The following is a 14,663-nucleotide window of genomic DNA, read 5'->3' on the forward strand; positions in this document are numbered from 1 at the left end:
TTGTGATATAATTGATACACAGCACTGTATAAATTTAAGATGTACAACATAATGATTTGACTTACATATATTGTGAAATAATTACTACAATTAGTTTAGTTAACGTCCATTATCTCCTATAGATACAAAAAAAAAAGAAGATAAAAATGTTTTTCCTGTGATGAGAATTCTTAGGAGTTACTTTGTTCAACTTTTTTTTTTTAATTTATTTTATTTCATTTATTTATTTTTGGCTGAGTTGGGTCTTTGTTGCTGCACATGGGCTTTCTCTAGTTGCAGCGAGCGGGGGCTACCCTTCGTTGCAGTGTGCGGGCTTCTCGTTGCGGTGGTTTCTCTTGTTGCAGAGAAGTGGGTCTAGGTGCACAGGCTTTTCAGTAGTTGTGGTATGCAGTCTTCAGGAGTTCTGGCTCACGGGCTCTAGAGCACAGGCTTAGTAGTTGTGGTGCACGGGCTTAGTTGCTCTGTGGCCTGTGGCATCTTCTCAGACCAGGGATTGAACCCATGTCCCCTGCATTGGCAGGTGGTGGATTCTTAACCACTGTGCCTCCAGGGAAGTCCCTCAACTTTCATATGTATGTGTATGCGTATATATATGTATATATATATATCATACTACAGTGTTAAATACAGTTATCATGTTGTACATTACACCCCTAGTGCTTATTTATCTTATAACTGGAAGTTAGTAACTTTTGACTATCTTCATCCAATTCCCCCTACCCCTACTCTCTGCTTCTGGAAACCACAAATCTGATCTCTTTCTCTATGTCTGAGTTTGTTCATCTGCTTGGTTTTTTTTGTTTGTTTAGATGTCACATATAAGTGAAATCATATTGTATTTATTTTCCTCTGACTTATTTCACTTAGTATAATGCCCTCAAGTTCCATCCACTTTGTTGCACTTTTTCGGGGCTGAATAATATTCCACAAATACTTTATCCATTCATCCATTGATGGACACTTAGCTTGATTCCATGTCCTGGCTATTGTAAATAGTGCTGCTATGAACATGGGGATGCAAATATCTCTCTCTTCAACATAATGTTTTAGTTTCCTCTGGATATATTCCCAGAGGTGGAATTGCTGGATCTTATGGCAGTTCTATTTTTAATTTTTTGAGGAATCTCCATACTGTTTTTCATACTGATTGTACCAGTTTACAATCCCACCAACAGTAAACAAGGGTTTTCTTTTCTCCACATCCTCACCAGCATTTATCTCTTTTCTTTTTGAGGCTAGTCATTATAACAGGCATGAGGTGATATCTCATTGTGGTTTTGATTTGCATTTCTCTAATGATTAGTAAAAACTTAAAAAAAAAATTGTTTTTTATTTCAATTCAGCTTTCCAGGGCTTAACAACCATTGACTACTATTTGTATATACTTTTAGAAACTTTCTATGAAGATACATGAACGTCAATGCATATATGCCTAAATGAGAAGATGGTGATCACATGCTTTTACATAAATAAATTCAGTTTTGGGGCAAAACTCATCTTCTTACAGCTGTAGAACTTATGGTAACTTGTTTCTGAAAGCCAACAAGATCATCTCTGATTTCAGGGAAAGCCTAAGCCCTCTTTTAAAGGCTTTCCACTTGCTAAGTCAGGACTGTCCAGGATAATTTCCCCTTTGATTAAATTCAACTTATTTGGGGTTTTAATTACATCTGCAAAATTCCTCTATAATTGTATTATAATGTAACCTACTCAAGGGAGTGGGACCCATTACCCTTGTCATATAATGTAACTTAATCATGAACATAACACCAGGGGGAAGAGATTATGGGGCCATATTGGAACTCTGCTTACCATAGTCTCTATAAGATATGTTGGGGACACTAAGCGTAATGACTTGAAAGAAACACGTAAAAGGAATCCACAGTGTTCTAACCTCAAGTTGGTGCAGAGATAAATAAGCAAACAAACACACACACACACACACTTACAATTAAACATGGGGTGATAAGTGCAAAAATAGAAGCATGTATAAGGCACCATGGTAGTTCAGAATAAGGAGCCCCCAGTTCTTTCTGCAAAGGGAAAAATCAGAGAAAGCTTCCTAGGAGAGGTATTTCTTGAAGGATGAATAAGATTAATAAAATAAACAAATACAGAACAGATACACAAAGTGAGGAATGATGATCAACAGATAAATACCTTTGACATTTGCGTAATAGTATATATATATAACATAGTTTGATATTTTATTCATTTTGGACTTTTGCATTTATTTTTTTAAAGATTGCATTATAACATTACTTACCTTGATTACTGATTTTTTTTTTTTGACGTCTTCTTAAATTCCGCATCTGAGGCAAAAGCCTCACCCTCCTCAAACTAGTCCTATCCCTGAGCATCAAATAATAGAAATATGCAGGGAACTGCAATTATTAGGGTATTGCTGAAGTACAAGGAAAGAGTAGGAGAATTGAAGGGAGGGAAGCTAGAAAAACTGGCTGGGGTAAGATGATGAAAGGTCTTGTTTGTTCTCTGAAGATAATCTCCAAAGACTTTACCCTGAGGATCACAGGGATGACTCATGTTTTGAAACTGGAGAGTGACCAGATGAGACTGTCATTTAGAAAAGATGACACTGACAAAACCATGGAGGCTAGTTTGGAGACGTTTGTTATTTTCTGTTGAAAGAGAACAATTAGGAGGCTACTGTAGTGGTCACCCGAGGTAAGTAATTATACTTATGTTATCCATAGTATTTGGCTCACTGAAAAGTATTTTAATTTGGGGATTCACCGGCAGAAACTGAGAATTTCTTTTTGCAGAGCATGTTAGATGGCTCTTTTGACTCTCTAAATGGTAGACCTTTCGTTAACGTGATTTTTTTAATGGCAATCGCATTTATGGCTGAAGCATTTCTGTAACTATATGCAGCTTATTTCACCAGAGAATTTTTTTTAAAAAACATCCTTATTGGAGTATGATTACTTTACAATGTTGTGTTACTTGCTGCTGTATAACAAAGTGAATCAGCTATACGTATACATATATCCCCATATCCCCTCCCTGTTGCATCTCCCTCCCACCCTCCCTATCCCACCCTGCTAGGTGGACACATAGCCCCGAGCTGATCTCCCTGTGCTATGCGGCTGCTTCCCACTAGCTATCTATTTTACATTTTGTAGTGTGTATATGTCCATGCCACTCTCGTCACCTGAGAAATTTTTTTGCTAAGATGCAATGTTCTGATATGTGATGCCAGAATTGAGTCTGAGCCTATAGTTTTTATTGCATTTATATGCAGTGATGTTATGTTGGGAGTTAGGCACATGAATTCTTACCATAAAGAATTGAACAACCCAGCTTTATAATTGCTTCAGGGTCATCGATTGCCTATTTTGTCTCTATTCAAAGTACCCAAAGGAAATCTTCCTACGGCCATTGAAGATATAGGAGTCTGCAGATGGAGACCATAACTATATAGTGTTGGCTGTGTATTGAATATACAACTAGTGAAAACTGATTCAAGGAAGGGAGCCAGGATTACAATTGGATGCTTGATTGGAAGGGCTGATATAACAAAGAGGCCAATCTATAAAAGACTATTTTACATAGTAAAGAGGTGGTATTTTTTAAAAAAGTATTTACTGTCTTGCAAGATTCTAAATATGCACAACACAAATGCCAATAAGATCATATAGCCCTTTATATGTCAACTTTATTTAATATCTCTAATACCAGTCCCTATCCCACATCACCATATTTTCAGAATTTTTTTCTTACAAACTACGTCATGACACCAGCCCCAAATTGTTTTCTTGTTTGTTGATAAAAATTGAAGACACCAGGAAGCTTTACTTAAATTGCGGTTTTTCTTTTTCTTTTTATATTTATTTATTTATTTGGCTGCACCGGGTTAGTTGCCGCATGTGGGATCTTTAGTTGCAGCATGTGGGATCTAGTTCCCTGACCAGGGATCGAACCTGGGCCCCCTGCATTGGGAGCATGGAGTCTTAGCCCCTGGACCATCAGGGAAGTCCAAGGGTTTTCCTTTTTCAATTATAACAGGATTTAACTTTTTTAGTGTTTCTTGTCGCATAGAATAACCATCAGTTAACTAGAAAATGCCATGATTGATTCTTGAAATTAGGGACAGAGGTTTTAATTTTAGGGTTAATTGGAAACTTTTGGAAACAAAAGTAAACTCCCAAAATCAAACCAAAAATTTTAGCTTCCTTGAAGCTTGTAGTATATATCACTGAACTGACATGTTATAAAGTTTTGTGAATGCTCTGAGCATGCGAATAAAGAGATATAGTCCCAAAAGAAAATTGACCAGAGATTTAAGCAGGATGCTTCCATAGTTGGCACCATTTCAGCAGCTCCAAAAATATCTTCCCGTCTCCAGAATGTACTCCATCCTTAAAATCCCACTACACATGACACGATTTTTTATTTCATAGTAGAATTTGAAAAAACAAGGTTGAAAACATAAATCTTCCTAATAGAGCTTACATTTTAATTAAATTTTTATTAAAGTAAAAATTACTGATAGCTGAGCTTTTCTTAGGAGACCACTGTGATAAGAGAAGAGTCCTGATATCCTGAATGGGAGGATGCCTTTTTGGAGGGAAAGGAAGGGAATAGAAAAGGAGACATATTGGTCACGGTCCCATTTTACCTTTACCCATTGTACTTAACAACAGGCATAAAATCTAAATTTCAACTGAAAATGAAATAAGAAGATTTGCTGAAAACTTCAAACAATACAAAAGTGTATAAAGCGCAATGCTTACACTCTACTGCGGATCACCAGTTTCTTAGACCTCTCTCCAGAAGCAACTTGTTAGGAAATGTTGAAGTTTATTTCCCCAGAAATACTTAAATATACAAACATATATGCATATATGATATACTAGTATACATAGGGTGTATACATATGTGTGCATTGTGTGTGTGTTTTATTCTCTTTAGTTACCTAAATGAAAATAGAAAAGTGCCTTACTTCTCCTAACAATGTGTCTTCAAGATTACTCCTTATCAGCCTACACAGACAAGCTCATTCTCTTTAGTATCTGCAAAGCTAGGGTTTCTCAATCTTGGCACTACGGATATTTGGGGCCAGATAGTTCTTTGATGTGGAGGCTGGTCATGTGAATTGTAGGATGTTAGCAGCATCTCTGGCCTAAACACACTAGTGACAGTAGCACCTTCCCAGTCATAAAACCCAAAACTATCTCCAGAAATTGCCAAATGTTCCCTGAGGTGCAAAATTGCCCTTGGTTGAGACATGTGGCTTTAGGGGCCCCTATTATATAAATATGTACTCCCTTTCGATAAATATTTAGGTTGTTCTCAATTTTTGAAATCACACAAAAAATGCTGCACTGAACATTCCAAATTCATCGTCTCTGAGTACATGTATAAGCCTATCTGTAGAATAAATTCCTAGATGAATTCACGTGTCAAAGAGGATGGGTAATTTACATTTTTATGGATATTGTCAAATTGCCCTTCTTTTACACCTGTTTTGCCTTAGAACTACTCTGTCAGAATTACTTGCTGATCTCTGGGTAGGGAAGAGGATGCTCAATAAATGTTTATATCAGATATTCAAAAGCTCTAAAGACAATGAGAGCAGCAGTCAATTGCATTGACCAAGGCTATGCTGGAGAAGAAGATGACATGTCAAATGTTTAGGGGAGCCTAGGAGAGGAGGAAAGGCAGACAATTAAGAGAGGATGAGAAAGCAAACATTTATCGCATGTCTTCTATGTGCAGGTGCTGTAATATGCACTTTACGTATGTTACCTCTAGGGTGTTAGGAATTATCATTATGGCCCCTGCAGGGATTGGCTTGGGTCTCTGGGAGTGGACCCAAACCAGGTGAGCAGGCTTAAGTAGTAAACACTGCCAACATCAGTGCAAGTGCTGTGTCCCTTGTGCAGAGATAAGAACCAACTTCTCAACAGCCTGAAGATAGACTGTTTCATAGCAGGTATATTTCATTGAAATAGTCCATTCCTCCAGCCCTTCCAAGAGTCCTATGATAGATGCTTATGTCATATTTTAATCCCCAAATCACAAACTAGTGGCTAAAATGTGGGATTGGCTCACAGACATGGTTTGGTTGTCTCCTACGTTATTATACAAAAATTGAGCCAACATTTAAAAATCAAGAGATGTTACAGAAAATCTTGAGTTCTGGTTTTTCTTTTTAAAGGGTAAAAACCCCCAACAGTGGGTCGGCATTCCACCTGGCAACAACAGGCATTAGATGAGGGAGTAGCAGATGCCTCTTAAGACAGGACATTTGCTCTCCAGTTTATCCTAGTCTCCATCACTCCCTAATGCCTCCTTGACGTAAAGGTGTAGGCTCAGCTGCTATTGAAACAATAACCCTGATATATATCTTCCAGTTGAGAAGCTCCTTATTGTAAACATTCTTTAAATCACAGTGAAAGGAAAGTTTGAAGGGAGACACAAGCAACAAGAAAAATAGTAAAGACGATAAGCCCAGATCAATGGTTCTCAAATCTGTCTGCGCATTAGAATCACCTTAAAAGGCTTTTAAAAATTATGAAGGCCTGAATCTCACCTTCACTGATTTGAGAAGAATCCCAGGCATCAGTAGTTTTAAAAAGTATTCAACTGATACTAATGTAGAGAAAATATATACATATCTTAGTCCTAAATTAGGTCACTGGGTAACCTGGCACCTATAAGTACTTCAGCTTTGGATTACCTATCCCAAGCCAATCACTTTAACCACATTGCTTATACAGCTGTCATTTAGTAAACCAGTATAGTTACATTCAAAGCAAAGCACACTTCAGGACATAATAGACACTAAGTAAACTTAAGTAATTTTTTACTCACCTTGAGCCTGGGTGGGTCACGGCTCCTCTTTTCTCCCATTTTATCGGACTAACCCAGTCCATCTTATCTTCACCGTACCATATTAATTCCTCTTTACTGTGCCCTGTCTTCCTCTCATTAACAATTCCGGTTTTCAAATGAAAAAACTGGATCTTAGCGGGCTCAGTCAACTTAGTGAAGATTATTCTCCTGGTAAAGGGCAGACTTAAGACTCAACTCACATTTTTCTGATTCCAAAAATCCATGCTCTTTCCAACCATACACATTTGTTCCCCAGTACTGTTTGTTCCTGTTCCTCTTATTTTTGAAAGCCCTCTGAATGGAAAGAAAGCCTTTTATTTCACAATGAGAAAAGAAGTTTGAGAGAAAATGCCTCTGAAGGGGGTAAAGTAATAAAATAAAACCACACTGATGTAGAAATGACTAATGGTAGATCCTTTCATGAGAATTATTACAACATTATTTTTCACTGGTTCAAGAGTTTTTACATGCTCGTTGGAAAAATATTTGGAAAATAGATAAAAAATAGAGGGAAGACATTTACTAGAGAATTATCCCTCTTGAAAACCACTCTTAATATTTCAATGTGTTTTTTTTTCTCATCCATTTATCTCAAAATTGAGATCAAATGATAGATATAATTTTCTCTCCCAATTCATCACCTAGTATTGTGTACTGACTATTTCACCAATTCACTGAAAAGTCTTTGAGTCTTTGAAAGATTTCTAATGGTTGCAAAATATCTTGTGGTGAAGAGCCACTATAATTTATTTAACCAGTTTTAGCAGAGAATGCTAGAGATGGATCTTGAAAGATGTGAGGGTATTTTACTAATGGACAGGGGAACACAGGGGCTTGTATGCTAGCTTTATGTCAATATGCATTGACCTGGTTTGCTTCCCAAGAACCACAGCCGTGACTGCCCTGTGCTCAGGGTTGATTATTTGATTTGGATTTGAACTGAATCCAAACTGGAGAGTTTAGATTATGATGGTCTTTCAAGGGAGAAAGGTCAACCTTAAAATAGAGAAAAAGGGAGGAAACAGAATAAAGGGGGATTATTTTATTAAGTTGGAAATGCATAGGTGTTTTCCTTTACTTTGAAAACAACTCTAAGAAGACAGCACTTTTTAACGGGGCACACATTGAGAAATAGAAAATGAATCTGGCATTTGAATATCTTACTTTTTTTTTTTTTAAGCATTTCTTTTTCTTTTTTAAATTAATTAAATTTATTGGCTACATTGGGTCTTCGTTGCTGTGTGCGGGCTTTCTCTAGTTGTGGCGAGCGGGGGCTACTCTTCCTTGCGGTGCGTGGGCTTCTCACTGTGGTGGCTTCTCTTGTTGTGGAGCACGGGCCCTAGGCGCGCGGGCTTCAGTAGCTGTGGCACGCGGGCTCAGTAGTTGTGGCTCGCGGGCTCTAGAGCGCAGGCTCAGTAGTTGTGGCGCACGGGCTTAGCTGCTCTGCGGCATGTGGGATCTTCCCAGACCAGGGCTCAAACCCGTGTCTCCTGTGTTGGCAGGCGGATTCTTAACAACTGCACCACCAGGGAAGCCTCTGAATATCTTACTTCTTAAACTAGCACTGTCACTAATTGATTATGAGATTTTAAACTTTAACATTTAAGCATTATTCATTGGATATATATACTGTGCATAACACTAGACATTTAGGATATAATGATGGCCAAGAGAGACACATAATTCATCTTCTGGTTGACTTGGAAGATAAAATAACATTATTATGCAAAGTGACTTTCTCATTTATAAAATGAAGGGATTTCTGTGGCCTCTTTCAGTAATAAACTATTATTTTCTCACCTTATTCATTAATTTAAGAAACATTTATGAAATGACTGCTGTGTTGCATGCATTTTGCTAGTTGTTGCTGATGCAAAGTTACTTGCTCTTAAGGAACACACTGTGCAGTGAAAGTAGGTAATAGAAGCATAATTTACAATAAAGTGCAATGGCTTGCCATTATGGAAGTATGCACTGGGTGATTAGGGTCACATACCGGAAGCATCTGTTTTTCTGAGAGAGAATGGAAAGTCTGGGACAGTGTAGAAGAGGGGAAGAAAATGAGTTTTTATAACACAGGAGCGAAAGCTTTCGTGCAGAAAATCTGGGAAGGGAAGTGTAGCACATACAGCACCACAAGAGTATGAGAGGATATTCTATACTCAGAAAATGATTGAAATATAAGGTGTGTTTATTAATCTATCCATTCTACAAACATTTATCGCACATATAGAGTGCTGGGGTACTGTGCTGAGCCAGGGGAATAAAATGACGTTCAACAGCAATGTGGGTCCCGATTTCAGAGGGCTTCAAGTTGATTGGTGGAGACACACAATAGACACATAATCACACAGATAAATATATAATTACAAGTAGTTACAAGGGCTATGAGGGAAAACCCTCAGAGTCACCCCAGTAGGCTTAAGAAGTTTAAGAATCATCTTATGAGAGGGTGCAAAACATTCAAAGTAGTAGAAATAATATGTCCAAAATATTTCTTAAAGAAGGTTGGACGTGGTGATTTGGTGAGATGTATAGTGTCACGTGGCTGAAGTATGCAGGACAAGGCGATTTGTTCATGGTGAATTTGAAGCAGAGACTTAGGCCAAGTCCCAAGGGCCATCTTGGGCCATGATGATAGGTACTTACTGAAGTCTTTGATTATGCTTTACCTTTAATAATGTGGTCTTCAAGTCCTATATTATCTGGTCTCTACCTAGTCCCCAAGTTTCTTCTTTTACTGTGTTTCTCCTCCTAAGTGAACCTCTGGAAACTTCTACCAGTTATTTCCTTTATAGGAACTGCTCTTCCCCAATTCCCATGGTTATCATGGTACTCCCAGCCTCAGCTCACACTCCCAGCCTCATCACAGATGCTGACTTCTGGTGACTGGTTTTAGGAATCCACACAATCCAAGATAGACCAATCAAAGTACCCCTCGCTTCAAACCAGAGTATATGGGTCAAGGGTTTTTTCAATAATTTTGTTCCTGAATCATTAGTCTTTATTTAAAATTGCAAAGGATATGTGATAACTCACACCATGAGTTACACTGAGTGCTAGTTATACCATTAAAAAAATTGTTTTCACTAACAACTTGAGCAGAGAAATAGTACAGGATCTTCTGAGCCTTCATAATTGTGTCTGGAGTGTACCTGGAACAAATGGTATTTCCTGTAGACAAAAATGTCCAAGAGAAAAATGTCACCCACATCCACACCACACTGCATATTTATGGGTTAGCCTAAAGGAGGGTGGAAAAGATCTGACATCTGTAAGTAAAAAATACTTTATCAGGGAATCTCTGGACCCAGGAGCAGGCAAAGGAAGTATGAATTCCATGGGTCAGGTTTGCACTCTGACATCTCTGGGAATAGCCTTGAGGAGTCTCTACATACTGGGGTCACCAATACCAATGACCTTGGCATTTTTCTGTAAACTGTCTCAGTCAAGTACACTGCTGAACCTCAAGAAAAGAAGAGAGAGAAAAATTTTTTCTTCTTCACTTAATAAAAAGAGGCACACGCCCATACCAGCACTTTACAGCAAAAGAGGGCATAGAAGACTCAGGAATTTTAGTAATTCAAGCACCAGTAACTTGCAAAACACATACATCATCCCATTGATGGAGATTATCTTTCCTGGGGCGTTTGGGGTTCTCTGATGGAGTGGTCATTCTAGAAGGAAACAAAAGCTTCTTATAAAACATGTCTAGAGAAAATTTCTCCTCCAAGAAGGCTATTTTCTCAAACCAAGTGTGAAGAGGACATATACTTGGCTATCCCAAATACAGAGTAGAGAGGGGACAGATGTTATAGTCAGACCACTTTCACACTTCCTAAGAAGTGAGATTTGCCATCTGTAATGCTGTCTTAAGGTGTATGCTTCTAAAGGGAGATTTTGAATTATTACTCCATGAATGAATGAAATGCTAATTTGGAGGGGATGATGAGGAGAGATGTTAAAAAGGTATAGCACATAAAAAGCTCCAAATGAGTGTGTGGTTAATTAAGTTTAGTAAAATTGTGTTAAACATGTGCAGGACTTTTCAGAGCCTTTAATAAATAAATTTATGTTGTGAATCTCAAAAAAAGTATAACCATACCATGATTTCCAAAGTTTACTTACCTAAGGAAAGCTTTTATTTTTCTACTCAGTTTCTTGAAGTTCTAATTCTTAAAATAATACCACTAAATACTAATTGAGCTTTAATATGTTCTAGGAACTGCTGTAATTGGTTTACACAAATTATTTAATACTCATGACAAGTCTAAGATGTAGAATCTATTACTCCTCTCATTTTACAGAGAGGAAAACTATGATTCTGTGTATTTAGCATCTTCCCCAAAGCACATTGCTTTTGTATGGAGATGCTTTGCTTTGAACCAAGGCAGTCTGACTCCAGAACTTTTGTTGTTAGTCACCTGATCTTGCCACCCGTAGTTCCTTAGAATAGCACGAAGAAAAGCTGGCAAAGAATATAGAACTCCCTAACAGTGCTTGCCTTCTATATGAATTGGTCTTTTATTACCTGGAGCTATGCTGTTTTAGAAGATGTGATTTCCCTAAAAAATAGGGAAATAGGATTCATGACAATGAGTCATGTTTTAGAGGCATCCACCATTATTTCTACAAGGGAACTTACCAAACAATTTATTTTTAAAAGACAACATCTTAGAAAACCTTAGCCATGCTTTCCTGTTGTCCCTTACCTGGGGAGGTGGGTGGGTGGGTTTTTAATTAATTCCTTTTGAAAATGAATCTTTGGGGACTATACACACATTTACTACAACACAAAATCAAGAATACACCTGGATTCTTTCTAGGCTTTCCATCAATTTTAGATCACACTCTAGTCAGGACAAGCTTTGTCCTGAGATTCAGGAACTCTAGGAATTATTAAGTGGAATAAGAAGCATACTAGAATCTCCCCAAAAGCCTATCATTGACCTTTTCCTGATTCTATATTAAATCCCTGGCTTATAGATAGTTACAAACTTCCTGACTCAATTGGCACTAAGTCCTGGGAGACTAAGGTGTTCTCTGTGATACCTGGTGGGGTTACTTGGTTTGTATATCTGTCCCTTGTGATGTTTTTAATTGTATGGCACTGTAACCATTGATATAACTCATCCTGAACTTGGAAGAAGGTGGTGGGAGAAATCTGGGGGGAACGGATCTTCTTGAGAATATTATTGATGGAGAACATGTTGAGGGAGATATAATGGGTTAAAGTTAGGATTTCTCTTCATTCTTTCACTATACCACACTCTAGTTTTAATATTGGTAAAATCCTGAGAAGTAGATGCAATTCTTTTACGATAAGAAAAAGTTAATTTGCTACTACATTGCCAGGTGAGGAAAGCGGGACTAATTTCAATCAGACACCCTCTGATGATCTAATATTAGATTTGGCATGCATAAACACAGCAGGGATTTCTGTACTTTATGATGCTGGACTCGTGTGAAAGGAGGCATGAACTTAGATGAGCTTTTTCTGGACACCCCTCACCCAAACCTCCAAGATATATTGACATCTAAGAAAACGCTTTGATTTAAAGATAGTTTTATATTTTACAAAGCAATTTTATGCATGATGACTTCATTGAATCTTCACAACACTCTATGATGGTTATTATTATTTCCCTATTTTGCGAATGAGGAAAGAGTATGAGAGAAGTTAAATAACTTGCCCAAGTCACAAGTTAATAAGCAAACGAACTTCAGACTTCAGAATTAGGTCCCTGTCTGGCACTCCTTTTCCTATACCTTCCATTAACAGTCCCAAACTCACCAACATTCGGAGAAGTACAAACAAGGAAGCATCGTTTAAACCAGTAGAGATTCCACACTGACTATTAAATGATCACATGTATTTTTTATTATAATATTCAAATATGAAGGGAGATACGTGATTTGCTCTTCTCAAATTTGCCTGGTGGATTGAAAATCCAATATGGTTTGCTTGTAACAGAGTTTGAAAAGTTTCAGACCTTTCTATCTAATATTTCTACTACAAGTAAGCCATATTTTGTTAAAATGGAAAAAAGAAATTTTACGTACCAAGTTGTTTATTGATATTTATTTTTAATGATGACACAAAGTAAATATTTCTCAAAGACTATAGTGACTTAATGGTAGACAAAGCAATTGAATATTATGCAACCATTAAAATAACATTTACGAGATGCTTTTAATAATACGGAAAATTCTTTTTATGAAGATAAGAAGAAAAGTAGAATATACAAGTGTATATATTTGAGAAATAAGCATACAAAGGAAACAGAAGGAAATAACTGGAATCTCATCAGTATTTGGAATGATGGAATTGTGAGTAATAACATATGTATTCTTTTTTCTGCTTCTATGCATTTTGAAGGTTTTCCAAAATGACCATTTTTTCTTTGTAATTTAAAACCAATTTTTTAAAAGGTAAAAATGCATTTTTAAAAAATCAGATGAAAGCATTTGGTGCACTAGTATGATATTTTGGCTAGCATTTTTTCCTGAGATCAGGGAACCTGGCTGTGTTCAATTTGTAGGTTATGCTAACCGATCTCTAAAGGATCTTTCTGCATCTCTTTCCTATGATTATCAGACCAGAATGACTATTTACCATCTTTTGGCTAGCCACATGCAATTCTTCCTTCCTAAGAGCACCTTGATGTCCTCGGGGCAACTCTTCATTGTATATAGTCAGGGTGTGAGGTAGGGCTGCTTTTCCATTCTTTCTCCTCCTCTAGGTTACCCATATGCTGAGGCCTTGAATTTTGACCTAGTAGCTCTAGAAGAGAGTGTTAGGTAAAGATCATTTGATTTCCAGCTGGTCAGACATTTCCTGCTATGGAACTACTGCTGTGTTTCCTCCTAATACTTTGGAGCTCTTTTGATGCCTGTTCATTTGTAAGCCTAGTTCTCCAGCCTTCTATCAGTTCTGTGACTTCCTTCTTATCATTCACTTCCATTGAATTGATCTAGAATCGGGTTCCATTGCTTTGAATCCAGAATGCTGATTAATGCACACACTGACAACCATTCTGCATGGTGAGTATCAGCAAATACTTTCCTTCAGGTCCACAAAAGTTAGCAAGAAAACATTTCAGCATCCAAATAAAATTAAAATAAAGACTAACTGCCGTAACATAACACCTCACCCAGAAGGACCTAGTGAAAACACCACAGGCCACAATATATCAATTCAAAACTTTAAAATGTTCTAATGTCGTAAACACGTTTTAGGCTTCCATATGATCTGAGAACTAATTCCCAGAGTAGCCATGAATGGGTGGGCTCAGAGAGATCAAAATGTCATTTTCCAATTTGAAGCAGAATGCTGCAGTACATTGCAGGGTTCTTGATTATCTTATGCTCCTAGATGCGGGTTTTTTTTTTTTTTTTTTTTTTTTTTTTTTTTTTTTCTGGTTGTTAACACTAGCTGTTCTTCAAGAATTTTGTTGAGAAGGACATAGACTTTGGCCAGTTTAAGCTCAGTGTTCTGAAGATAACCTGCTAATGCTCCAATTCCTTTGTAATTAAAATATTCCTGGAGTGGTGCATTGGATTTGTCATAACTCTCTCGTGACAGCGGAGCCAAGCAGAAGACCCAAGACTGTTTCCTACAGTCTTTTACATAATAACATTCCCCAGGATAGACACTCACCTCCTTCAAGCAGCTTTAACTCAATGAGGCAAGCGTTCTCTTACAGGGTCCAGAAACCAAAGCAGCTTTTAAAACAGGAAGCTGACACAATTGGCTTTGAGTTCTGTCCTAAAGAGATATTTTGTCAGCTTTGGTTCTATTTGCT

The 14,663-nt window shown here is 37.4% G+C and overlaps 2 long non-coding RNA genes across 2 annotated transcripts in view; both read left to right on the forward strand.

Annotated features, from left to right (window-relative positions):
• Positions 1–460: 460 nt before the first annotated feature.
• The window catches only part of LOC309627350, an 88,730-nt gene continuing 74,527 nt past the window's right edge, over positions 461–14,663 (forward strand). The window contains exon 1 of the long non-coding RNA XR_014243693.1: positions 461–2,685. This is a non-coding gene — a long non-coding RNA (uncharacterized lncRNA). The remainder of the gene's footprint in view (positions 2,686–14,663) is intronic.
• The window catches only part of LOC309627359, a 30,927-nt gene continuing 18,959 nt past the window's right edge, over positions 2,696–14,663 (forward strand). The window contains exon 1 of the long non-coding RNA XR_014243705.1: positions 2,696–13,188. This is a non-coding gene — a long non-coding RNA (uncharacterized lncRNA). The remainder of the gene's footprint in view (positions 13,189–14,663) is intronic.

Source organism: Balaenoptera borealis (genome assembly GCF_965194805.1).
Source record: "Balaenoptera borealis genome assembly, chromosome: 4".
NCBI lineage: Eukaryota > Metazoa > Chordata > Mammalia > Artiodactyla > Balaenopteridae > Balaenoptera > Balaenoptera borealis.